This window comes from Colobus angolensis, unplaced genomic scaffold, assembly GCF_000951035.1.
Source record: "Colobus angolensis palliatus isolate OR3802 unplaced genomic scaffold, Cang.pa_1.0 Scaffold188, whole genome shotgun sequence".
Lineage (NCBI taxonomy): Eukaryota > Metazoa > Chordata > Mammalia > Primates > Cercopithecidae > Colobus > Colobus angolensis.
This window is the reverse complement of record NW_012115021.1, coordinates 3347861-3372950: the sequence shown is the minus strand read 5'-3', so window position 1 is coordinate 3372950 and position 25090 is coordinate 3347861. Positions and strand designations below refer to the sequence as shown.

The window sequence follows — 25090 nt, the reverse complement described above, 5'->3', positions numbered from 1 at the left end:
GGAACTGCAGTCATCTCAAGGCTTGACTAGGATGGGGCTCTGCTTCCCAGATGGCTCGCTCACATGTAGGATGATTACACCTCGTTCCCGGAGTTAGCGCTGAGAGGCTTGTGCCCTGGCTCACCCTGCAGTCCCGGGATGGTTGATCACCCACACACGTTAACTGGAGCCCTCGACTCCACTGTGGCTTTTGGCAGAAGGCCTCCATTCTCATGGGGCTGCCAACTCAGCCACCTATTCCCTCCTGTACAAGGCTCCCAAGACTGCAGCGGATGGGAAGCAGAAGCGATTCAGAAGAGAGGCACAGGCACCCAAAGACCTTTTACAAAATTGAGCACAGGTTCAGCAACAAGGAACGTGTGAATTACAAGAAACAAATACTGTCTTTTGTAGCCTGGGGTCAGAAGTGACGACTTCTGCAGTGTTCTGTTGGCCCCCAGACCATCCCTGATTCACTGTGGGGTGGATTACACAGAATTGGGAATACCAGGGGGTAGGGATCACTGCAGGTCAACTTGTGGGCTGATGCCACACACGAAAAATGTTGAGCTTTGCCAGTGATTAAAGAAACATGAAGCAAATAGGGTGTATGTGATTCTTCACCTTTTATAAATTTAGCAAAGTCATGGAGGCCATATCCTAAGAGAATTAATGTAGGAACAGAAAACCAAATACTGCATGTTCTCACTTACAAGTGGGAGCTAAACATTTGGTACTGGTGGACATAAAGATGGCAGCAATAAAAAAGTGGAGACTACTAGATGGGGGAGGGAGGGAAGAGAGCAAAGGCTGAAACACTTACTGTTGGGTGCCATGCTCACTACCTGGGTGAGGGGATCATTCGTACCCCAAACCTCAGCGTCACACAATATACCCAGGTAACAAACCTGCGTGTGCACTCCCTGAATCTAAAATCAAAGTTGAAACAAAATTTAGCAAAGGTCAAAGCAATGTCAAATACTCATGCTAATGGTATGTGAATTTGGTGTAACATGTCCAGAAGGCAGTTAGGCATCACACAGAAAAAGCCTGTAAAAGGCACACACCTACTGATTTAGTAATTAGTAATTTCTCTGCTTCCAATGTATCCTGCAGAAGTAACCATGTGCTCAAAGAGTAAGGTATTAACAAGCCTGTTCATCACAATATTGTTAGAAATGACAAAGAGCTCATAAACAAGTTCACAATAGGGGAACTCTTGAAATTATGTTACATCCATTCAATGCACACATTTGCAGTCCTGAAAAGTTACACAGAGGAAAGTTATTTATTTACATGGAAAGATACACGATATGTTGATCAAAGCAGGTCACAGGCAGATTTGTAGCATTCCTTCTCCAGGGGATCCCATTGTGTGTTTATGCCCACATATCTTTACATGTCTAGAAGACGTTTGGAAGATACATATGAACCCGTCTATAGTTGGTGTGGAGGGGCAGGTGGGATTCTGGCCATGTTCTCTTCGTTTTGCTTATCTTCACTCTCTGATTTCTCTGCAGCGCGTTGTTGTTATAATAATTGTTCAATTTCAAGAACACAGGCCATATCATGTCCAAATCACTGTGGAAGACAAAAGGCAATAAAACATTGCCATTTAACAGACAGTAGAAACAGTAAAAACATAAGGAAAAAACATAGTGTATGTCAGAAGACTAATTTAATGTAATGACATCATATAGAAATAGATTAAAAGTCCACATTAAAAAGATTCCAGGATTGAAACAATCATGTTCTTCTGCCTACCTTATCATTTACCTTAAACATTAGAATAAAGGGTCGAGCTGGGCATGGTGGTGCCTGCTGTTGTCCCAGTTCCTAGGCAGGCTGAGGCAGGAGGGTTGCTTGAGCCCAAGAGTTCAAGACCAGCCTGGGCAACATAGGGAGACCTATAAATAAAGGACTGGACAGACCTATACATAAAGGACTGGACAGAAACTGATCAGCAAGCAAACAGAAAGTGCCACCGTGATAATACTGATTCAAGTGAGGGAGAATTAGAGGCAAAAACAGTCAATGCATCAGGAGCCTTTTCAGGACTCCAAAGAATGTTCACAAAATTGAGTACCTACTACACTACCAGAACCCTCTGAATGTCAGAAAGCACAGTACAGGCTATGGCCTGGGGCAAAAAGTTGGAAGTTAATGAGAGTCTCTGAGGCACTAACAACAAAATCAACAATCACCACCACTACCTTTCTAGGCAAAACTTCTTTCCTGAACTTTCTTCTTGTGTTCCTGGCCCATGCATCCAACACTCAACTAATGTCTCCACCTCGAAGCCACAGCCATCTCCTGTTCATCACCCTTGAGTTTTTTCTCCTCTTCTTTTTACCACTCTATCCCTCTCCAGTTCTGCCTGTGTCAATAGCGCCCTCAGGGAGGAGTCATGAGTGTGGGTTTGCCATCTGCTGCTGCCTGTGCACCCCCAAATCACTCCTAGGTACACCTGCCTGAGCCCCAGCCACCTGTATTGGCACTCCCACTTCCTCAATGTCCTTGGGCACTAAAACTTCCCTGGAGGAGCAGGGGTGGGGAGGAATAGAAAGCAAGGAGTGGTGAAATGCCCACCTCCTGCGTCCTTTAGTTCTTGTTGCAGTAGTTAGGACGGCATTTGGGTACTTCAACAGAGACAGCCTAAGCCCCCAGAGCTTCGCAATGGTAGAAACTGATTTATCTTTTCTCTTCACACTGGTGGTCTGAAAGTGTTCCCACATCAGGGATCCATTTCCCTTCCATCTTGTTTTCTTTTCCTCAGCATGTGGCTTCCAGCTCGGGAGCTGACATGGTTGCCATAACTCCTGCCATCACATCCACATCCCCACTTGGCCACTCCTGGAAAGTCTTGTCCCAACATGGCCACATGCCCAGCCCAGTCCTTATGCCTTCCTGTGCCCATGCCTCACGTGATATCATGCTTTCCCATCTCTTTCTGTATAAGAGTGATCCATACACACCCAAGATCTGGTGTATCCCTACCTATTCCTTTCTTTCTTACTGTGGTCCACACCCACACTTGATCTGGCCTACACTCCTCCTTCCGCCTTGCTGTGTTCCATATCCACACATGGCCTGGCTCTGCTCATCTCTTTCCATCTTTCTGTGATCCACACCTACATATGGCATAATCCCAGCCCATCTCACTCTCTTACACTAATACATGCCCACCCATGTACAATGCCACCCTGCCTGGCATTTCCTGTTTTTCTATCTTTCATCCCACATATGACCTGGGCCTTGCCCCACATCTTTCTTTCCTGCTGTGATCCATCCACACACACAGTCTGGTCTATCCCTACCCATTTCTTTCTTTTTCCGGTGAACCATACCCACACATAATCTGGCCCTGCCCATCTGTTTCTGTCTAACCATGATTTCTACTCACATATGATCTGGCTCTGCCCATCTTTTTCTGTCTTCCTGTGATACAAATCTATATATTATCTGTGACCGCAATTTTTGCCTTAGTGCAATCCACACCCAATCATGAATTTACCCCTACCCATCTCTTTTGGTCTAAATGTGATCTACCCATGCATATGATTTGGTCTCAGCTTACACATGCATTTTGGTCTTCCTGTGGTCCACACCAACACATGGTCTAACCCCTGCCCATCTCTTTTTTTCTGAATATGATCCATACCCAGGCACTACTGTGTCTCTGCTCTTCTCTTTCCATCTTTCCCACACATTATCTGATCTCTGCTACTTTCTCTCTTGCTTCTTGTTTTCTGTACCCACATAAGGTCTGGTCCTACTGTTCCCCTTCTAAATGTGATCCACATCAACACATAGCCTTGCTCGGCTCTGTTTCTGACTTCCTGTGATCCACGTGTCCTGTGTCCTGCACGTGATCTGGACATGCAGATCTTTCTTTCTTCCTGTGTTATATACCCACACAGGATCTGTCATTGCCCTTCACTTTCTGTCTTCCTGTTCCCTGTACGTATACAGGATCTGGCTCTGGCCATCTTCTACTGTCTTCCTGAGATTCATAGCAAGACATGATCTGGCTCTGCCCATCTCTTTCTTTCTGTATTCCATATCTACACACGATCTGTCATTTCCTCTCCGTTACTGTCGTCCTGTGCTCCAAAACCACACATGATCTGGCTGTGCCCATCTCTTTCTGTGCTCCTGAGAACTATACCCACATATAATCTGGCTCCATCCTTCCCTTCTGTCTTCCTAGGACCAACACCCACACATCGTTTTGTGCTGTCCATGTCTTACTGTATTCCTGAGGATCACACCCACAAGGGATCTGGCTCTGGCCACCTCTTTGTCTTTCTGAGATTCACACCCACAAATGATGTGACTCTGGCCATCTCTTGCTGTCTCCCCGAGATCCACATGCACACATGATCTGGCTCTGCCCATCCCTTTTTGTCTTCCTGTGATTCAGACAAACCCACTCTGTGTCTCTGCCCATCATTTTCTGTGTTCCTGGATACATACCCAGAAATGATCTGGTTCTTCCCAACTCTTTCTTTCTGTATTCTATACACATGCATCATCTGTCATTGCTTGTCATGTACTGTTTTCCCATGATACATGAGGGCAGTTGTCATTGCCCTTCACTCACTGTCTCCCTGATCCATACACACATGATCTGGCGCTGCCCATCTCTTTCTGTCTTTGTGATATTCATGCAAAAACATGATCTGGCTCTGCTCATCTCTTTCTTTTTTGGCTGAGATCCATATCCACATGTGCTCTGTCCATTCCAACTATTGCTGTCTTCCTGAAATCCGTACTGGCACATTATGTGACTCTATCCATCGTTTTTGTTTTCCTGTGATTCATGCCACACATGATCTCACTCTGCTCATCTCCTACTGTATTCCTGAGATTCATAGCTACATATGATCTGGCTCTGTTCATCTCTTGTTGTCTTCCTGTGATCTGTACCCACACATGATCTGTCATTTCCTATCAGTTACTGATTTCCTGTCCTCTATACTCACATATGATCTATCTCTGCCTATCTCTTTGTCTTCCTGATATTCATATCCACGCATGATCTCCCTGTGCTCATCAGTTTTTGTCTTCCTGTGATCCACACCCACACACTGTTTTATCTGCCTATTTCTTTTTTGTGGGGGAGGGGAGAAATTTTATTTATTTTAAAAACCAAACCACTAGGAAAATATATCACTACCTGGAAACAGTGAACAGACAGGCATATTATCATTTCAAGTAATAACCTTGTAAAACTGCAATGAGGTTGCTATCCAAATAATCAGGTGCCATGCTAGGGCATGAACACTGTGTGTTGCAAAGGCCCCAGGCAAAAATGGTCTTTCGTAATGGGGGACTGCCCCTCCTTTGCCACAGCTTATCTTAGCTCAAGTTGCTTACTTTCTCTTCCTTGAATTTCCTGTGGTCAGGGGTTTGTCTCAATTGGGCTCTGTTCATTCAGGGGCTATGTAAGCAATGCTGGATTTAGGCTTTCATTGCATTCTGTTCTATGAAAACCAGGTTTTTCCAAATCTACTACTTCACAACTCTCTTATAATCAACCAAGTAGACAACAGCTCCTTCTTTCCTGCTCATTCCTGGATACTGGTATAGATCACAACCAAAACCTCCTTTTCTTCCAGGGGAAAATGTGAGGGGAAGATTGTCCTGTCATTCTTCAGCAGACAGCCTCAGGGCCCATCGGCCAATTAGAGGGAAGCTCTGTTTCCCATAATTAGTGTGATGTCACTGCTCGTGTTTTTGTGTGGTCCCCAGGCTGAAAGATGCAGTGTGAAAGAATTTTAAGAAGTGCGCATCCACACCTTGATGGTCAAAAGAGGGTATCCACAAGGAAACTTTCAAACTTCTTATCTAAACTACTATCCCTCCCAATTCCACATCTTAAAATCAACTTTATGCCCTTGAATAAATAATTTAAAAAACTAAGGAAACAAAGACCCTGAAAACTCTTTTCCTCTTCCAAGTTAGTGACCTCATGGATTTTGTTGCCCAGCTTCTGGAAAATGATGTGGTGATGCTTCTAGGAAACAGGAGGTTGGCAACGAACAGAAACGGCTCTCCTCAAGCTCCACCGAATCTACCCTACCAGCCTGGTGGGTCCTGTGGAGGAAGAAGAATTTGGTCCTACAGAGGGCTCTGGCTTCTGACAAGGGAAATTCCTGCTGCCAGGACAAGCCCTGGACACAGAACATATCGACTTGAAAATATTCTCCTGTAATATCTCTGACCCAAATTTTAGCACCGTTTTTTCCATTTCGCTTTTTAGGATTGAACCAGTTTCCAGAGGCAAGTGGCATATAGCTTACACTTGGTGCCATCCTTAATTTCTTCATTCATGAACTTGGCTTAAAATATTAAACTTCCCATTCCTTTTAAAAATACATTTTTGCCCTCAGTCCCCATGGCCACTGACAAAGACTTTTGTTTCCCAGTGGATAAGAGACACCTTCCTTGTCTTGCTCATGGTCTGGATGAGGAGCATGTGGCCACCCACACCCTTGGGCACACAATCGCCCAGTGGCTGCTTCACCTGCAGCTCCTTCCTCCCTGCATCTGTTGAATCTTTGGCTTTGTCATTGCAATGCACAGTACACCTGGTCAGGCAGTCCTGGAACTTCTCCAGCTAGCTGGTCCCCAAGGCCTGGGCTTGAGCCAGAGGCACATGGCAGCGCTCAATGCACTGGTGCACCTGCCGCATGTGCACAACCGCTGGTGCTGCACCAGAACATGAGGCCCTGCAGTTTCTGGATGGCCTCTCTCTCCAGACTCTTCACGATGGAGTCCACCTCCTGCACCTGCAGCTGCTGCAACTCCACTATGACAAGTCTGCACTGCCCCCCTATTTCTTACTATCTTCCTGTGTTCCATGCCCACACATGATCTGCCTCTGCCTATCTCCTATCTTCCTGAGATCTCTACTGACACATGACCTGGGTATGCTCATCTCTTTCTTTATTTCTGTGTTCCAAATCCCACATGTTCTGTAATTGTCCTTCAGTTAGTCACTTTCAGTGATCCATACCCACACATGAACTGCTCTACCCATCTCTTACTGCCTTCCTCAGATTCATACCACACACGATCTAGGTCTGCTAATCTCTTTCTGTCTGTCTGTGTTCCATATCCACACATATTCTGCCATTTCCTATCATCAGTTACTTGATTCCTGTGCTCCATACCCACACATGATCTGACTCTGCCTTTCTCCTGTCTTTCTGAGCCTCACACCCACACATGACCTGGTTCTGCCCACTTACCTGGGCCTTCCTGAGCCTCACACCCACTCATGATCTGTATCTTACCTCTTCCTGTCTTCCTGAGCATCACACACACACATGATCTGCCTCTGATCACCTCTGTCTGTTTTCTATGCCTCCCACACACACGTGATCAGTTATTTCCTATCAGTTAATACTTTCCTGTGTTCCATACCCATACATGTTCTGACTCTGCCCATGATTTCCTGTCTTCATGAGATCCCTACCCACACATGATCTGGCTCTGCACATCGCATTCATTCTCCCTGAGGTCCATACTCACACACGATGGGACACTTTTACTGTCTTCCTGACATTCATACCAGGACATGACCTGCCTCTTTCCATTGCTTACTGACTTCCTCATATTCATACCCACACATTACATGATTCTGCCCATCTCCCACTGTCTCCCTGAAATTCACACCCAAACATGATCTGCCTCTGCCCATCTCTTACCTTCTTTCTGACATTCATATGCACACACGATGTTTTGCCCATCTCTTCCTATCTCACTGACATTCATACTCACACATGATCTGCCTCTGCCCATCTCTTACTGTCTTCATGTCACTCATACCCACACATGATCTGCCTCTGCCCATCTCTTGCTGGCATCCTGACATTGATACTCAACATACCTGTCTCTGCTCATCTCTTTCTTCCTGACATTCATACACACACATGATCTGCCTCTGCCCATCTCTTACTGTGTTCATGACATTCATACTTGCACATGATCAACTTCTGCCCATCTCTTCATGTCTTCCTGACATATATCCTCGCATATGATCTGCCTTTCCCCATCTTTTGCTGTCTGTATGACATTCCTCCCCACACATGATACGCCTCTATCTTTACTGTCTTTCTGACGTTCATACTCACACATGATCTGACTCTGCTCATCTCTTACTGTCTTCCTGAAATTCATACCCACAGATGCTCTGCCTCTGTTTATTTCTGACTGTCTTTCTGACATTCATATTTACAAATAATCTGCATTTTCCAGGCTCTTACTATATTCCTAAACATTCATACCCACACACGATCTGCCCCTGCCCATGTTTTACTGTCTTCTTGATAGTCATACCCATACATGATCTTCCTCTGCCCATTTCTTCTTGTCTTTTTGACATTTATACGCACACATGATATGACTCTGCACATTTTTTTGTCTTCCTGAGACTCATTTCCACACAGAATCTGGCTATGTTAATAAGTTTCAGACATACTGTGTCATATGCACACATAATCTCTCCCTACCCATGTTTTTCAGTTTTCCTGTCATCCATACCCATCTATTACTTCGCTATCTCCATCTTTTTCATACTTTCTCTGTTCCATTCTCCGATATGATTTTTCACTTGTCTTCACTTTCTGTCTTCCTGTGATCCATTCCCACAAAAGATCTGGTTCTTCCCTACAAATTCTGTCTTCCTGAAATGCACACCCACTTATTGTCTGGCGCTGCTGATTTCCTACTGTCTTCCTAAGATTCCTACCTACACAAGAAGGAGCTATGCTCATTCCATTCTCATTTGTTTCTTTCATACTCACACGTGATCTGCCTTTGCCCATCTCTTATGTCTTCCTGACATTCATAACACACATTACCTGCCTCTGACCATCTCTGTCATCTTGACATTCATACTCACACTTTATCTGCCTCTGTTCACCTCTTACTGTTATCCTGACATTCATATCACACATAACGTGCTAGGCGTATCTTTTACTGTCTTCCTGACACTCATGCCACACCTGATCTACCTCTGCTTATCTCTTACTGTCCTGATGTTCATAGCCACACATTATCTGCCTCTGCCCATCTACACCTGATCTACCTCTGCTTATCTCTTACTGTCCTGATGTTCATAGCCACACATTATCTGCCTCTGCCCATCTCTTACTGCCCTTCTGACATTCATTCCTACACGTGACCTGCCTCTGCCCATCTCTATTTTCCTGACATTCACAGTCACACATGATATGTCTCATCCTACTCTTACCGTCATCCTGACTTTCATACCAAACGTGATCTGCCTCTCCACTTCTTACTATCTTCCTGACATTCACGCCACATGTGACATGCTAAGCTTATCTTTTACTGTCATCCTGACATTCATACCACACCTGATCTGCCTCTGCCCATCTCTTACTGTCTTCTTGACAATCACACCCACACATGATCTACCTCTGCCAATCCCTTACTGTATAATTGACATTCATAACCACACATGATCTGCTCTGTCCATCACTTACTTGCTCCCTTTGATACCACATTGATCTGCCTCTGCCCATCTGTTACTGTCATTCGCACCACACTGTCATGAATGTCATACTGCGACATTCATACCACACATGACCTGCCTCTCCCACCTCTAACCAGTTTTGTGAGATTCATAGTAACACATGATCTGTCTCTGTCCATGCCTTACTGTCTTCTTGACATTTACCCGCAGACACAATCTGCCTTGGTCCATCTCTTATTGTTTTTGTGACATACCCACATATGATTTTCCTCTGCCCTCTCTTACTGTCTTCCTGGCATTCATACCCACACAGGATCTACCTCTGCCCCTATCTTATTATCTTCCTGACATAAATACCCACACATGATCTCCTCTGCCCATCACTTACTTGCTTCCTGACTTTGATGCCCACACATGACGTGCCTCTTCCCATCTCTTACTGTTGTCCTCACATTCATAAGCAAGCACGATTTGCCTCTGCCCATCTTTTATTGTTGTCCTGACATTCGTACCACATATGACCTTTTTGCACATATCTTATTGTCTTCCAGACATTCACACCACACATGATCTGCTTCTGCCCATTTCTCCCTGTCTTCCTGACATTCATACCCACAAACGATCTGCTCTGCCCATCTCTTACTGCCTTCCTGACATTCACCCCCCACATAATCTGTCTCTGTCCATCTCTTACATCTTTTTGACATTCATACACACATATGATCTGCCTTTGTCAACCATTTATGGTCTTCCTGGCATTCATAACCACACATCATCTGCCTCTACCCATCTCTTACTGTCTTCTCAACTTTCATACTCACACATGTTCTGCCTCTGTCTCTTACTGTTTCTGTGACATTCATACCACACATGATCTGCCACTGCCCATCTGTTGCTGTCTTCCTGACATATAGACCCACACATGATCTGCTCTTCCCATCACTTCCTTCCTTCCTGGCATTCATACCACACATGATCTGCCTCAGCCCATCTTTTACTGTCCTCTTCATGCCACACAGAATCTGCCTCTACCCTCTCTTACTGACTTCCTGACATTGATGTGACAAATAATCTACCCCTGCTCATCTTCACTGTCTTCCTGGCATTCACACCCAAAGATGATTTGCCACTCTCCATGTCTTACTGTTTTCCTGAGATTCATACCCACTCATGATCTGCTCTGCCCATTGCTTCCTGTCTTCCTGACATTCATACCATACATTATCTGCCTGTGCCCACTTCTTATTGTCTTCCTGACTTTCATACCCACACATGATCTGCCTCTGCCAATCTCTTACTGTCTTCCTGACACTCAAATCACACATGATCTGCCTGTACTCATCTGCCACTGTCTTTTTGACGCAATACTCACACATGATCTGCCTCTGCCCATGTTTTATTGTCTTCCTGACATTCATAACCACACAAGATCTGCCCTGGCCCATCGCTTGCCGTCTTCCTGAAATTCATATCACACATGGTCTGCCTGTGGCTGTGTCTTACTTTCTTTCTGACATTCATGCTACATATGACATGCCCCTGCCCATATCTTCCTGTCATTTTTTACATTCATACACACATGAGCTGCTCTGCCCATCTCTTAGTCTCTTTCTAACTTTCATACCACACATGATCTGCCTCTGCCCATGTCTTATTCTCTTCCTGACATTCATATGCCCACATGATGTTTTGCCCATCTCTTCCTGACATCCATACCACACATGATCTGCCTCTGTCCATCTCTCTCTGGCTTTCTGACATTCATACCACACATGACCTGTATCTTACCATCCCTTGCTGTCCTCCTGACACTCATACACACACATAATCTGCTTCTGCCTAGCTCTTATGGTCTTTCTGACATTCATAAATATACATGATCTGCCTTTGCAAATTCTTTACTATCTTCCTGACATTCATAACTACACATGATCTGTCTCTTTCCATTTATTACTGTCTTTCTGAGACTCATACCCACACATGATCTGCTGTGCTCATCTCTTCCTGTCTTCCTGTCGTTGATACCACACATTATCTGCCTCTACCTATCTCTTACTTTCTTCCTGACATTCATACCCACACATGATCTGTCTCTGGGCATCTCTTACTGTTTTTGTGTCATTCATACCCACACATGATCTGTCTCTGCCCATCTCTATTTTCATGACATTCAGACCACATATGGTATGCCACTGCCCATCTCTTACTGTCTTCCTGACATTCAGACCACACATAATCTGCATTTATCTGTCTTCCTGACATATATACTCACATATGATCTTCTCTGCCCACCACTTCCTTCCTTCCTAACATTGACACCACACACGATCTGCGTTTGCCCATCTCTTGCTGTCTTCCTGACATTCATACCCACACATGACCTGCTCTACCCATCTCTTCCTGTCTTGCTGACATTGATACCACACATGATCTGCCTCTACCCATCTCTTACTGTCTTCCTGACATATATACTCACATATGATCTGCTCTGCCCATCACTTCCTTTCTCACATTGATACCACACATGATCTGTCTCTACCCATCACTTACTGCTTCCTGACTTGCATACCACACATGATCTGCCTCCACCCATCTCTTACTGTCTTCTTGACATATATACTCACATATGATCTGCTCTTCCCATCACTTACTGTCTTTCTGACATTGACACGCACACATGATCTGCCTCTGCCCTTCACTTACTCTCTTATTTTCATTCATACCCACCCGTAATCTGCATTTTTCCATATCTTACTCTCTTCCTGATACTCATAACAGCACATTATCTGCTCTGCTCACCTCTTACTGCCTTCCTTACATTCATCCCCACACATGCTTTGCCTCTATACATCTATTACTGCCTTTCTGACATTCATAGCAACACATGCTTTGAGTCTGTTCTTCTCTTACTGCCTTCCTGATATTCATGCTCACACATGATCTGCATCTCTCCATCTTATACTGTCTTCTTGACATTCATACGTACACATGGTGGGCCTCTATTCATCTTTTGCTGTCTTCCTGCCATTCATACTTACACATGATCAACCTCTACCCATCTCTTCCTGCGTTCTTGATCATATCCCCGCAGATGATTTGCCTTTGCCCATTTTTTACTGTCTTCCTGACATTCATCCTTATACATGATATCCCTCTGTTCATTCTTTGCCGTCTGCCTGACATTCATACCCACACATGGTCTGCCTCTGTCCATCTCCTATGGACTTCCTGACATGCATAGCCAGACATGTTTTGACTCTGTTCATTTCTTACTGCATTCTTGACATTCATACCCACACATGAGCTGCCTTCTCCCATCTCTTACTGCCCACCTGACATTCATACTCACACTTGATCTACCTCTTCCCATCTCTTTCTGTCTTCCTGACATTCATACTCACATATGATCTCCATCTCCTCATCTCTTACTGTGTTCCTAACATTTATGCCCACACATGATCTTTGTCTGTCCGTGTCTTACTGACTTCCTGAAATTCCTACCCACATATATTTTTACTCTGTCCATCTCTTACTGTCTTCCTGACATTCATACCACACATAATCTGTTTCTGACTATCTCTTACTGTCTTCCTGATCTTCATACCCACACATGATTTGCTTCTTCCTGTCCTATTGTCTTCCTGACATTCATACTCACACATGATCTGCCTCTGCCCATGTCTTACAGTGTTTCTGACACTCACACCAACACATGATGTGGCTCTGATCATCTCTTCCTGTCTTCCTGCCATTGGTACTCACACAGGATCTGCCCCCGCCCATCTCTTCTGTCTTTCTGTGCTCCATCCTCACACCTCTTCTGCTCCTGTCCGTGTCTTTCTGTTTAAGTAGGGTCCATACCTACCCGTGATGTGTTTCCTTCCCTTCTCTCATTGTCTTATTTGATTCTGACCCTTACTGAATATTAGACCCATCCTTCTCCTCTCGGCCACCCTTGTGAAGCTGCCCTGGCCATTTCTTGGATGCTTCGGCATGTCCAGCTTCCTCCTGAATTCAGGCCCCGCCCTTGCAGTGGCTCTTCCTGGGTTCCTCTGCTCCCAGGTGTTGGGGCTTCTTCCTCTTTGGACCATTCACGTCTCAGTTCCAATGTGGCCTCTCAGAGAAGTCTTCTGTGACTGTCCCTCTTGGCACGTCCTCCCTTCCTTGTCATCTCCTTTTACTTTCTTCACAGTGCTCCACGCCTCCGGAAAGTATTTTGTTCATTTCTGTTTTCCCTCCCCTTGCTGACCAGAAGGTCAAGGTCAAGGCCTGGTGTATGCGGCTGCCCGCTCTGTCCCCGCCTCACGATTGTGCTTGGCACCCTGGAGGTGATCAGTGAGGATGTGTTCAATGAAGAAGTGAATTCCAGGAGTCAAGACACAGCTCAGCAGGAGTGGCCATGCAGGCTGAAATCCACGGGACCCCAAGGCAGAGGAAAGCTGGGAGGAGCCAGAGGATTGGGACAGCAGAAAGCCGGCAGTCAGCTATGGCTAACTGCGCTTGCAGGACCCAGGAGGCGGAAGGTGGTGGAAGGAGGGAGGGCCGGGGGTGTGGGTTCAGGGACGAAAAGAAACGCGAGAATTTGAGTGGCCGGGGAAGAAAACACTCGGCAGCAAGCGTGTGAGGCACGCCTTGGGCCAGGGGCTTGGCCCTCCTTCGGGGAGGGCTGGTCCTGCTGTCGTGTTGCCGTCGTGGGAGGGAGCTGGGGCTCCTGGCCTATAGACAGGGCTTGACTTCAGTCACCAGGAGCCGCTGTCTACACGTAAGACAGGGGCAAAGAGCTCAGGTTGGAAGCGGGGTGTTTAGAGGACACCGTGCCCTGAGGCAGGTTGAGAGGCGGGAGGATTGCTCAGGTGGGATTCGCAGGTGAGGACCACGGGCTCAGGGAAAGGGCTGGGGAGCTTGATCTCCTGGTGTAGCAGAGGGGCTGGAGAGAGCAGTGAAAATGGAGACCATCAGAGACAGCCCTTGGGCCACGGGGCCGGGGTCCAACCGCAGTTGGCGTCATTCCGCAGGGGGAGGAGTGGTGGAGCCTGGAGGGGAGGTACGGAGGCTTCTCAAGCCATCCTCCGGGGGTGCCAGGGCCACGGGGCCACAGAGAGCAGGGGCCCAGCACTGGAAGCCAGGGAGGCGCGAGTCCAGGACAGGGTGCCCCTTGGGTGAAGGCAACACACGGACTCCTGTACCAACACGTGCGCGGGTCACCAAACCCACACCAAGTCAGAAATTCCAGTGCACGAAGACGGTCTACCAGTTCCTGCTGGGGGTCTGCGGAGGGCCTATGGGGGCCGCCTGTTCTCAGGGCCGGCTCCTGATGGCTTGGCCCTATCCAAGGAGGCCCCTCCATGGCGCTTTCCTTGCCTCTCCTTCGGGGCCCCTTCTCCGTCCAAGAGCCTCAGAGCCTTTCAGAAAGGGATTGGAGAGGGAAAGACCTGCCCAAGGCGCTCAGGGCTGGGCCCCCCTCCTCTGCCACCTCTGCCTGTGTGGTTTTGTCACAGGGCTCAGGCAATCCGAGTCTGTTTTCTCCTTGGTCCAATGAGGATCACCCCTCCCCCAAGGGTTGTGACAGTTCAGAGAGATCAAGAAAGGAAAGCATCTTGTCCCAAAGGGTGACCACCCTGTCCCTGCCTGCCTTCTTGCCTTTCCCACCCCCAGGCCCTGCTGCTTCATTTTCTACAGCCTGGCCGCAGCTCACCCCACCACACACAGTGGAACTGCAGCCCCAGGAAGCCTTACTATTGAGGAAGACTTTAAATTCCTTCTTCAAATTATTTTGAGCTTGGGTGTTGGAGTCACTAGCTATGGGTTCTGGGTGTCTGTTTCTCTATCTATAAAGTGAGACTGGGAGGATCCCATACATTGGTATGGACTATTTTCTCATAGTGTCCTGGGTTAGAGTATCACTTTTTACTGACTGTAAAGGCAGCTGAATTATTGGACTCTTTCTCCATTTTGCTCACTCCATTCCGGGGGAAATGGATGGGATTTTTTCTGGTCAGTAAATTTGGGAAGAGTAGATTAGGCACTAATGTGTCCAGGTCCATCTTCTGCTTCTGGGGTTTCTGGGTGGGTGAGCCTGGCTAATACTGGAATCCTCTTGCAGACCTCTTGCACTCTCATGTTCAGCTGCATCCTCTAGTAGGAGAAAGATGATATTTTAGCCTCCATCTTTATTGTTTTATTTCTCAACTTTTCAGAACCTGTGGGCAAAGAAAAGAAGGATGATATTTATTGGAGCCCCCTTGGAAAGTAGGTGTCTAATCTCTCTCTCTCTCTCTCTCACGCAGTCAGTCATCAGATTCTGTTGCCTCCTTCTCCAAAACACAGCTCATTCTGTCCATCCCTTTTGTCTTCATCTCTTGCTGCGTCATTTTACAGACATTAGCTACCCACATTTACAGTCAATAATGACTGTCTTCTCCCGGTTGTTATGCGCCATGAATCTAAAATAACTTTTATGTAACCTGAATACATAATCATAATAGTGGCCCTCAGATCTCTAATATGAATCTTTCCTACCTGGCTAAACTCATTTCCTACTATATTCTGACCCACACACTTTGTGCCAGCCAACTTATCTTTAAACTGCTTCAATTTTCTGAACACAGACCTTCCTCTCACCTCAAAACCATTTGAAATAGATAAAGCAGGTCTTTTCTCTTGACTATTAAAGATACCTCCAGTGATCCCTGCTCCCTGGTATCTGTACCCCTTGTGCAATCCTCTCCCATTCAGTGTAACTTGAACTTACTGAATCCCCTTAAGGACAGAAGTGATGAGATGTCAATTCTGCAATTAGATTTTAAATGCTATGGGCTCTGTCTTAGACATTTTCTCAAATAGCTTGCTCTAGAGGAAGTCAGCTGCCATGTCATGTGGTAGCCCAAGAGTTGCACATGCAAGATCCAAGGTTGGCCTATAACTTTGCAGGTGATCTTGGAAAGTTGATTCCTACCCCATCACCCACTGAACTTTCAGGTGAGATCTCAACCAGCTTGACTGAAACCTCATGAGAGATCCTGAGCCAGAACCACCTGACTAAGTTGGGGTTGGGCTCCTGACCCATAGAAACTGGGAGATAATCAATGTTGTTCTGCAGCAATACGTAACTAAAATAATGACTTCCTGCTTTTTCTGCCTTTTTTTTTTTTCAGGGTTTTGCTCTGTTACACAGGCTGTTGTGCCACATGGGTGTCATCATGGAGAAGTATTTATTGAGTGATGATTACTGTTTTTTAATGTTGCATCTTCTTTTATTAATTTATGTCTCAACATATTTTATGAGTGAGCCTGGCTGCTTGTGAAATCAATAGCAATGCTTCCGTTAGAAAAAGTGCAGCTACACAAGAAATGACTCTGGTCAGAAATGTGATCTGCAGTGGCACAATCACAGCTCATTGCAGACTTCTCCTCCCTGGGCTCAGGTGATCCTCCCACCTCAGCCTCCCAAGTTGCTGAGACTACAAGTGTGTGCCACCATGCCCGGCTGATTTTTATATTTTTTGTAGAGATGGGGTCTAGCCTGGGTTCCCCAGGCTGGTCTTGAACTCTTAGGCTCAAGTGATCCTCCTGCCTTGACCTCCTAAAGTGCTGGGATTACAGGAAAAAGCCACTACACCTGGCCTTCTGCCTTGTTTCTAAAGACGAAAAGCATCTTTGATTACTAATCTATTTTCCCCAAATCTCACTGCCAAGCTGTCCTCCCCTTGATTTACTCTTTCTACTGGTAATAACCACAGAATCTGATGGAAAGCTGTCTGTTGCTTATAAGTGCATAGGAAATTCTTGATGGCTGGTTTTTGATTAAAGTCCTAATCTGTTAAATCCGAACTCTGCAAATCTTTGCAGAAAGTCCCAGTACGATTTTGAAGGAGTGAATGCACTTTCCTGAAAGTGAAAATATGCAAAGTTCCTTCTTGGTGTGTGAAATGTTTGATATGTGCAACCTGCTCTGGAAGTTATTTTTAGATCTTCTCTGTTGTGGAGTGCCTGGGTCTTGTTTTCACTTGTCTTTTGGTGTTTGCGTATGACTGAATGAGGTCAATTACAAGGAAGAATAAGGAATTGTTGAATATGCTTTAGGAGGCAGTTATGGATATGTAGATTTATTTCTTTTCTACCCCTTTTGTTCTTAAAATATTGGTTTTTGCTGTTTACTTTTTCTATACATGAGTGCACATCTTATTCCTGTATGTGAAGTTTAGCTATAATATATAATCAACATTAGTGTCATCATTGAGAAATATTGATTGAGTGAAGATTACTGTTTTCTAATGTTACATCTTACCTTATTAATTTGTGTATCAATGCATTTCAGAAGACAGCATGGCTGCTTGTTAAATCAATAGCAATGCTTCTGATAGAAAAAGTGCAGGTATACAAGAAATGACTCTGGTTAGAAAGGAGTGCCCTGTTACACCCTTTCCTGAGCTACCTAGGGCAGTCAGTGACACATGAGCATCCCTCTATCAGAAAACTATCAAGAGGCCCTGGCCAGGGTAAGGAATGGTGGCCATCAGCATTGAGTTCCACTCCAGATATTGTCAAATGGGTGCATTACCTGCTAAATGGATATACTTATGACAATAGTGCAAAGGATTTTAAGCCTTATTATTATATGATCATAAGTGAACTGCCTGATTCAGATGTGGTTTGAATCAATATGCTCATATTGGTCAGGATAAGTCATGCTATTCTGCAGTAACAAACAAAGCCTGAAATCCCAGTAGCTTTGCTTGTTCTCTCAGGCAAAGTCTAGTTCTCTGTAGGTTCTGCTTCTTTGTGTGGCTCTGTTATTCCAATTTTTTTTTCAAGGGGAGGGGGAGCTGTGCTATTCTAACACATGGCCTCCAGGACCATCACATCAAGGGAAGAGAAAAGTTGGAAGGTAGTTCAGGGTCTTTTTGTTGCTTCAGTCCAGAGGTGACATGTTGTGGCAGTGCTACTCAGATCCCACTGGGAGAACTAGTCATATGACCTTGCTTAAGTACAAGAGAGCTGGAAAGAGTAGTTTTCCCAACAAGAGGAAGAGGAAAAGGAATGATTTGGTGATACAAATAGCATTTTTTCTACCACAAAGCTTTAAACATTTTTCACACTAAAGTAATTGCAAACATGCTTTTGAGATGGGCCAGTTTGGTGTTTTGAGTGACACCTGTGGGGTGTAGTGCATAGGTGTGCAAAGGTGACTGGAGGGAGTGGTGTCTGGCTGGAGCCCACCTGTTGTTCCTGATTGGAAGTAATCCTTCCAATTCTTGCGTGCAAGGTTTTGTGCCTTATGTTACAGATTTTCCAATGTTTAAAAGGAAAATGGAAATACAGATCTTCATGTAAAATCCCCCAATTTTAAAATGTAGTCTTAAATATAGGGGAAAAAAAAGCCAAACAAAATGTGCTTGCAGGACTAATTTGACCTATGTGATGCCAACTTAAGATTGTAGCTCTTTGTTCTAGGAACTTGGGATCTTGAATGGCCCTCTATTTATCTGTGGGGTAGAGCAAACCTTGAATTCCTCAGAAGTATCTTGGCTCTGCCTGTGAGCATTCTCTCAGTTCAGGTTCAAGTTGTTCATCCTCACGTTATTCCATACTCAACTGACTGCTGGAGCACTTGGGGCCATACTTAAAGTTCAACACATTTTCCCTGCATTCCAGGTCATTGCCAGGCTGTGCAATCTAGAAACGTTTGGTAAACCACAGATATTGGACATGATTGGAACATGGAATGGATATTGGGGAACTGTTATTAACTTGGAGAGCTAAGCAGGGCCTGGAGCAGGAAGGAACTTGGGTAGGTTTTGAAGGGGATCCCAAGAGCCATGAGGATAAATTGAAGGTGGTGATCAATGTGGGGAGGCCACATGATCAGATCCACATTCTAGACAGATCATTCTGGGAGCTCTTGAGGTGGAGATGGGAGCTTTCAGCCAACAGGAGCTGACCATCTGTTCTGTGCCCTACCTGAGATGCACATCCCATCCACATATGTTCCTTGGGGTCCACTAGAGGGATTTCTTCCGCCTTTTTCTGGGCTGTGCTCAGAAGAGCAAGTGTCCCTCTGAGAGTAGCCCAAGTTGTTGGGTTAATGACCTCAAGCAAAGCACGACTCACTCTCTTTAAAATGGCAGAGGAAAGTACTTTCAAGCTTGCCTGAGGTGAGGTCTGAGAAGTTGAGCTTTCTGCAGTGGTCTCAGTGGAACCTTTGACTGGAGCATTTGAAGGGCGCCTTTCCTGTTCGCTTTCTCGGCATTGAAACATCAGGATACGGAATCCAGAAGGGTCACCAGAGCCTGGCCCTCTGCAATCTGGACTCAAGGCTGCAGACTTGCTGTTGAACTGGGCTGGGCAGGATAGCAGAGTGGGCACCAGGGCCCACCCTCCTGGGGCCCTGAAAGGGTGGGATGGTGTGTACTGGTCCCCTCACCCAAATGCAGGTGTGGGAGGAGGACATCCATCAGGATGCCACATGGGATTTGCTTCACTACCAGGAGGGAGGTGAGTGAGAGGTGGTCCTGGAGTCGTGCACCTCGCAGAGATCAGCGTCGGCTGATGGTGTCAGAGGAGGCAATAGCCCAGGTTGTGCCTCACTAGGAGGCTGCCTCCAGCTAGAGGCGCTGCTGCCTTTTACCACTCCTGGGGCACACCCGAGGCCCCACTTCCCGGACCTCTTCCCAGGGATCTCAGTGCTAGACTCAGCCTGGGAGACAGGCTGAAATTCTCCGGCAAATTTTACTCTACCAAGGCCACCCTTTTGTAGGTAACCACCAGGCACATGGGTATCTCTGGGCTCAGGCTGGGCATCAGGCGTCCTAAGAGTTCCCCTGGTGATCCTGGGATGTAGCTGGGGTGGGGAACCCGGTGTCTGGCAGAGTGACCAATACCAGCTGTGTCATGGGAGCACCCCTGGCCCGCCCTCCCTGCTCACTTGAGGGCAGTGGCTGCCAGGCTAGGCCTGTGCTCCCACCACCCCTTCTGTCCCCCAGCTCCCCCGAGTTGCATTCCAAGATCCCCAACATTCTCTTGCTCTGTTCCTATCGTCCCCAGAAATGTCGAGGTCACTGCTTCAGCTCCACACCCTGCAGTGTGCTGTGTCCCCAGCTTTCATTTTAGCCTGTCACTAAGGCTACCAAGTCCCAGGCCAGTGAGCTTCTCTCTCCCTGGCTTTGCTGGGACACAGTTTCCCATTAATGAAGGGTGAGGTGGTTCTTTTCCGAAAATCTGGACCCTTCAGGATTTTCAGTCTGGGCCCTCCCCAGAGATGTCCCAAGAGGCTCACAGAGGAGGCGGATCTGCTAGGCGGTGCCGGTGCCAGGACCACTCTGGAGGGAAGATCCCTGAGGTTGTTGCTGCAGTCTGCCAGCAGAGGGCGCTGTATCCCAGCGCAGATGAAGTGGGTAAGAGGGTGGTTTCTTCCCAGCAGGTGGGTGGAGGAGCCGAGCTGTTCTGACTTTTTGAATTCCTTTGCTGCAAAAAAAATCCTCTTCCCGTGATGGAGAGGTCAGCAGCTCTTAAATGGCACGAACAAGAGATTCTTTTTCTATGCTCACCTCACAAACCCTTTTCTGTAGTTATTTCAAATACACTTGCCCCCAATTTATACAGCAGATGTGTTCTTCAGAAGTTGCCCACGTGCTAGATCGTGTCTCAAGTGCACTCAAGAAATCTCCCTCATTCAAAAAATAAACTGATGTTATCTCTTGTAAAGCAAACTTCAGATTTCTCATTCAAATAACAATTCATCCACTCTAAGGCATCAGATTCTTGTAAGAAGGGTTTCATAAGGGGATTCAGCTGTATAATTTACTTCTGTGGAAGCCTCAACCCCTCCGCTCACCAGGTTGCAGACTTCTAACGCTGCGTAGCCTCTTGGTGTCACTACAGAGCTGCCCCCCAGGGCATGGCTTTCCATGGACCCTGTGATTGGACTGTGGCCTCTGGATAAGAGTCCCTGGGTGGGGGCACCTGAAAGTCCCATCCTCACCTAGCGTCTATTCACTGCAAGCAAGGAAGGGAACCCTGGCCTGTGTATACCTCCTACTCACAGGCCCTGGGCGCTTGCATTAACTCATCAATCCCCTTGAGAAAGGCAGCTGAGTTGTGGTTTTACTGACGAGGAATCCAAAGCAGGGTGAGGTCTAAGAACACATGCCACTTTGATTCCAGGCCAATTTTGCCTTCAGGCTTCTTTCTCTCAGCCTGTGTCACTTTTTCTCCTATTGTAACGAGTTCATTTTCTTGCTGATAGCCAAGCGATCAACCCTTTCCTCAGGCCAATGGGAAGGAAATCAAAATGGCATTTACATTAGTTCAAATATTAGTCAGTAGTCTGGAAGCAGGCATGAAAGTGCCTGGCTGGAAATCCACTTTTATGGAACAAAGTGGAATCTAAAACTCTGCTTACTGGAATTAAAGGCTTTTTAAAATCTAGAATTGTGCTGACCTTCCTCCCTATTATTATCTGTAAACAAGATATAATACAAATATATTTATTTATCATTATTTGTATCATTTATATCCCTTGCTCATGCTTACTGTGTGCTCATTTACTGAGTACCCTGTCCTTGGTACCCCAAATGCACAAACTCAGATACTTGAAGATATTTTATTATTTTCATTTCACAGTTGAGAAAATGGAAGCAGATAAGTTAATTGATCTGCCCAAAGCCACATAGCTAGAAAGGAGCAGAGCTGGAAATTGTATCCAGACTTTATGGCTTTAACACTGGCACTCTTAACTTTTACTCAGGGTCTCCATTCATCCCCCTGCTTAGGTGTAGTGACAGGCACTCATTCTACTTCTGATGCGGAAACCTCTTGTGCTTGTTTATTTCCCATATTTCAAGAAAGAGAAATGCATGGATCTCTAAGAGAATTTAAAGGTTGTGTTCAGCCAGTTGAAAGATTTATAATAGTCTCATTCCATTATGATCCGGTGGGATAAATAAGATAATGAATTGGGGCGTAGAAAGAAAATATTGAACCTATTTATGTTTGTTTCATTTTTTCCAACATTTCTATTTTTGCACTTATTTTATAATGTACATATTTGCTTGGTAGTCCATGCATGTCATTTATAAAGAAATCCACAAACTCTGGGGAGGTGAATGCTCAAACATTTTCTTTGTATACCAGTGATGAGATGTTGACTATTGCTTGCTTTATGTTTTACGTATATTTTTATAAGAGTGTAGAAACCACTTTTGAAGAATCCATCTTGTTTTGAAAACAGAGTAAGTCATACGGTTTAAAGGAATCAAGTAGCTCATGTTCTTTTGCAAAGTCAATTATACATTCCAGATATTTCTGTTTCGTATGTTTGAGTTTCCATATATTGTACTGGTTTGGCTACGAAGGGCACACTTGCACTTTCCACATAGGTTCGGTGCAGTCCACACACATTTATTGAGGGTCCCCTACATGTCAAGCACTGTGTTAGGTGTATGAGATACAATGCCAATGACCTTGGCCCTAGAGGAGTATGTGACATAGTGGGATAGACAGAGTCATACTTTCAATTGAATGAGATGATATACAGATGTGTGCACATGTTGCTATGGGAGGGCAAGAGGGGCTCTTAGCCTATGCCAGAGCTGTCGTGAAAAGCTTTCTGGAGGAGGTGTTGTTTTGAGATGAATCCTGAAGGATTAGTCAGAGTAAGAAGATGGCGAAGGTCAAGTGCGGTGGTTGATGCCTATAATTCCAGCTATTTGGGAAGGTGAGGTGGGAGGCTCGCTTGGGGCCAAAAGTTTGAGACCAGTCTGGGCAACAAAGAGAAACTCCCATCTCCAAACAAAAAACAAAAAAACAAAAACAAAAACGACCCAAGAAGGTGGGGAGGGAGTGTCAAGAGGAGGGCACTCAAGGGTGGAACCTCACAGGCAGGGCTGGGAACTGCTAGCCTTCCTGTATCCCTGGAGCTTACACATAGGGTGAAGCAGGGAATTCTAGCCACAGTGCTGGGCTGGCCCTGACCTCAGGAGGCCTGCTGACATGTGAGGCCACAGGGTGCGAGGAGGTATCCAACACCACAGGCTTTTATGCAGCAGAACGACATGGTGAATCTTGCCTATTACCAAAACGATCTCGTGGCAGTATAGAGGAGAGAATCAGGCAAGCTAAAGATGGGTGCATGGTGCCCATCCAATTTGGACACCATTGTAAGAGTCTAGACAGAGGATGATGTGGGCAGGCTCAAGAACAGTAGTATGGAGGAAAGGAATGACGGATTTGAGAAAGACTGGGGAGGCAAAGTCAAGAAGACAGGTATCTGGGAGGTGAAGGTGAGGGAGAAGTCATGAAGAACAGCTCCACGTTTCTTGCTTGGAGAACCAGGAAGCAGGCAGCAGCAGAGGCAGAGGGTATTCATTGGATCTGAGGAGGGGGTGAGGATGGGCAATGCTGAGTCTGGTTCTAGGATAATGAGAATGAGACACCAGCCTATGAATATGGCAGGTTGGTGAGGAGGAGAGAAAGAGAAAGAGGCAGAGAGAAAGAGAGAGAGGAAGGGAGGGAGGGAGAGAATGAAAGAAAGAGAGAAACAGAGAGGGGGAGAGAGAAGTCAGGGTTGAAGATAGAGATAAGTAAGCAAAATAAAAATGTTGGAGACGACTATGAGAATGTCATCCTAGGAAAGCACAGGGAATGAGAACTGTGGGCCGGGAACAGAGTCTGTGAGAGAGAAAGAGAGGGAAGAGGTGGAGCGTCAGCATCGTTATCTGAAGAGGTCAAAATGAAGAGACAATCAGAGAGACTGGAGCATGGGGAGAGAGGTGTGCCAGGAAAGATAAGGAGGAGGAGGGGGATGAAAGTGCTTTGTGCCTCCATGCCTTCACACCTGTACCTCCCAGAGGTCAGGGAAATGAGGCCTGGGAAACAACCAGGGCTTCCTGGGGAGTTCTTGCCATTTATAAAATTAAGCAGAAGCAGCACTTTGGGGAGTGGTTTAAAAAAAAAAAAAAGAAAAAAGAAAAAGGGAAGAAAGAGGGAAGAAGGGAGGGTAAGAGGGAGGGAGGAAGGAAGGAAAACTTCAGTAAAATAATTACAATTTTAATTATTTGAAAATTTGTGATTGCTCAAATGGGCTCTGCTGGATTTTAACCCTGATGGTCACAACAAAGGAAGGGTCTAAAGAGTAAATACATAGGACAGGGGACCATACCCCACATGTCTAACTCATGGTGTTCCATTCATCTGGTGCTTGCACAAGTCACCTTTGACTAGGATCCAAAATAGGGCCCAACCAAAAAGGCCTGACAGTGGCCAAGCTTGGGATGGAGCCAATATGGCCAAAAAATGATAGGTATGAAAGCAGAGAAGGTGCTCCAGGTTTCAATTCAATAAGCTACTCCTACTACGTGCTATGGACCAAAAGCCGTGCCTGCTGTTAGGGAGCTTCTCACCCAAGGGACAGAGGCTGGCTCAATAAAGTGGGAGAGGCTTTTCTAGCCTGTTCCTCCCCTGCAGGGGGTCTCAGGGAAGCATGGGGAGGAGAGGAGCTGGGGATGGTCTTCCTAGCAGTGACACTGGGGTTGGGCCTTGCAGACTGGGGAAGGAAGAGGCACTTGCCAGGGAACAGGGGACAATTTCACGCTATGGGTCAGTTTCTGG

General features: G+C 46.0%; 1 pseudogene; it reads right to left on the bottom strand.

The window, feature by feature from the left end:
• Window positions 1–6370: 6370 nt before the first annotated feature.
• On the bottom strand, window positions 6371–9582 carry LOC105510465 (annotated as a pseudogene).
• Window positions 9583–25090: the final 15508 nt, after the last annotated feature.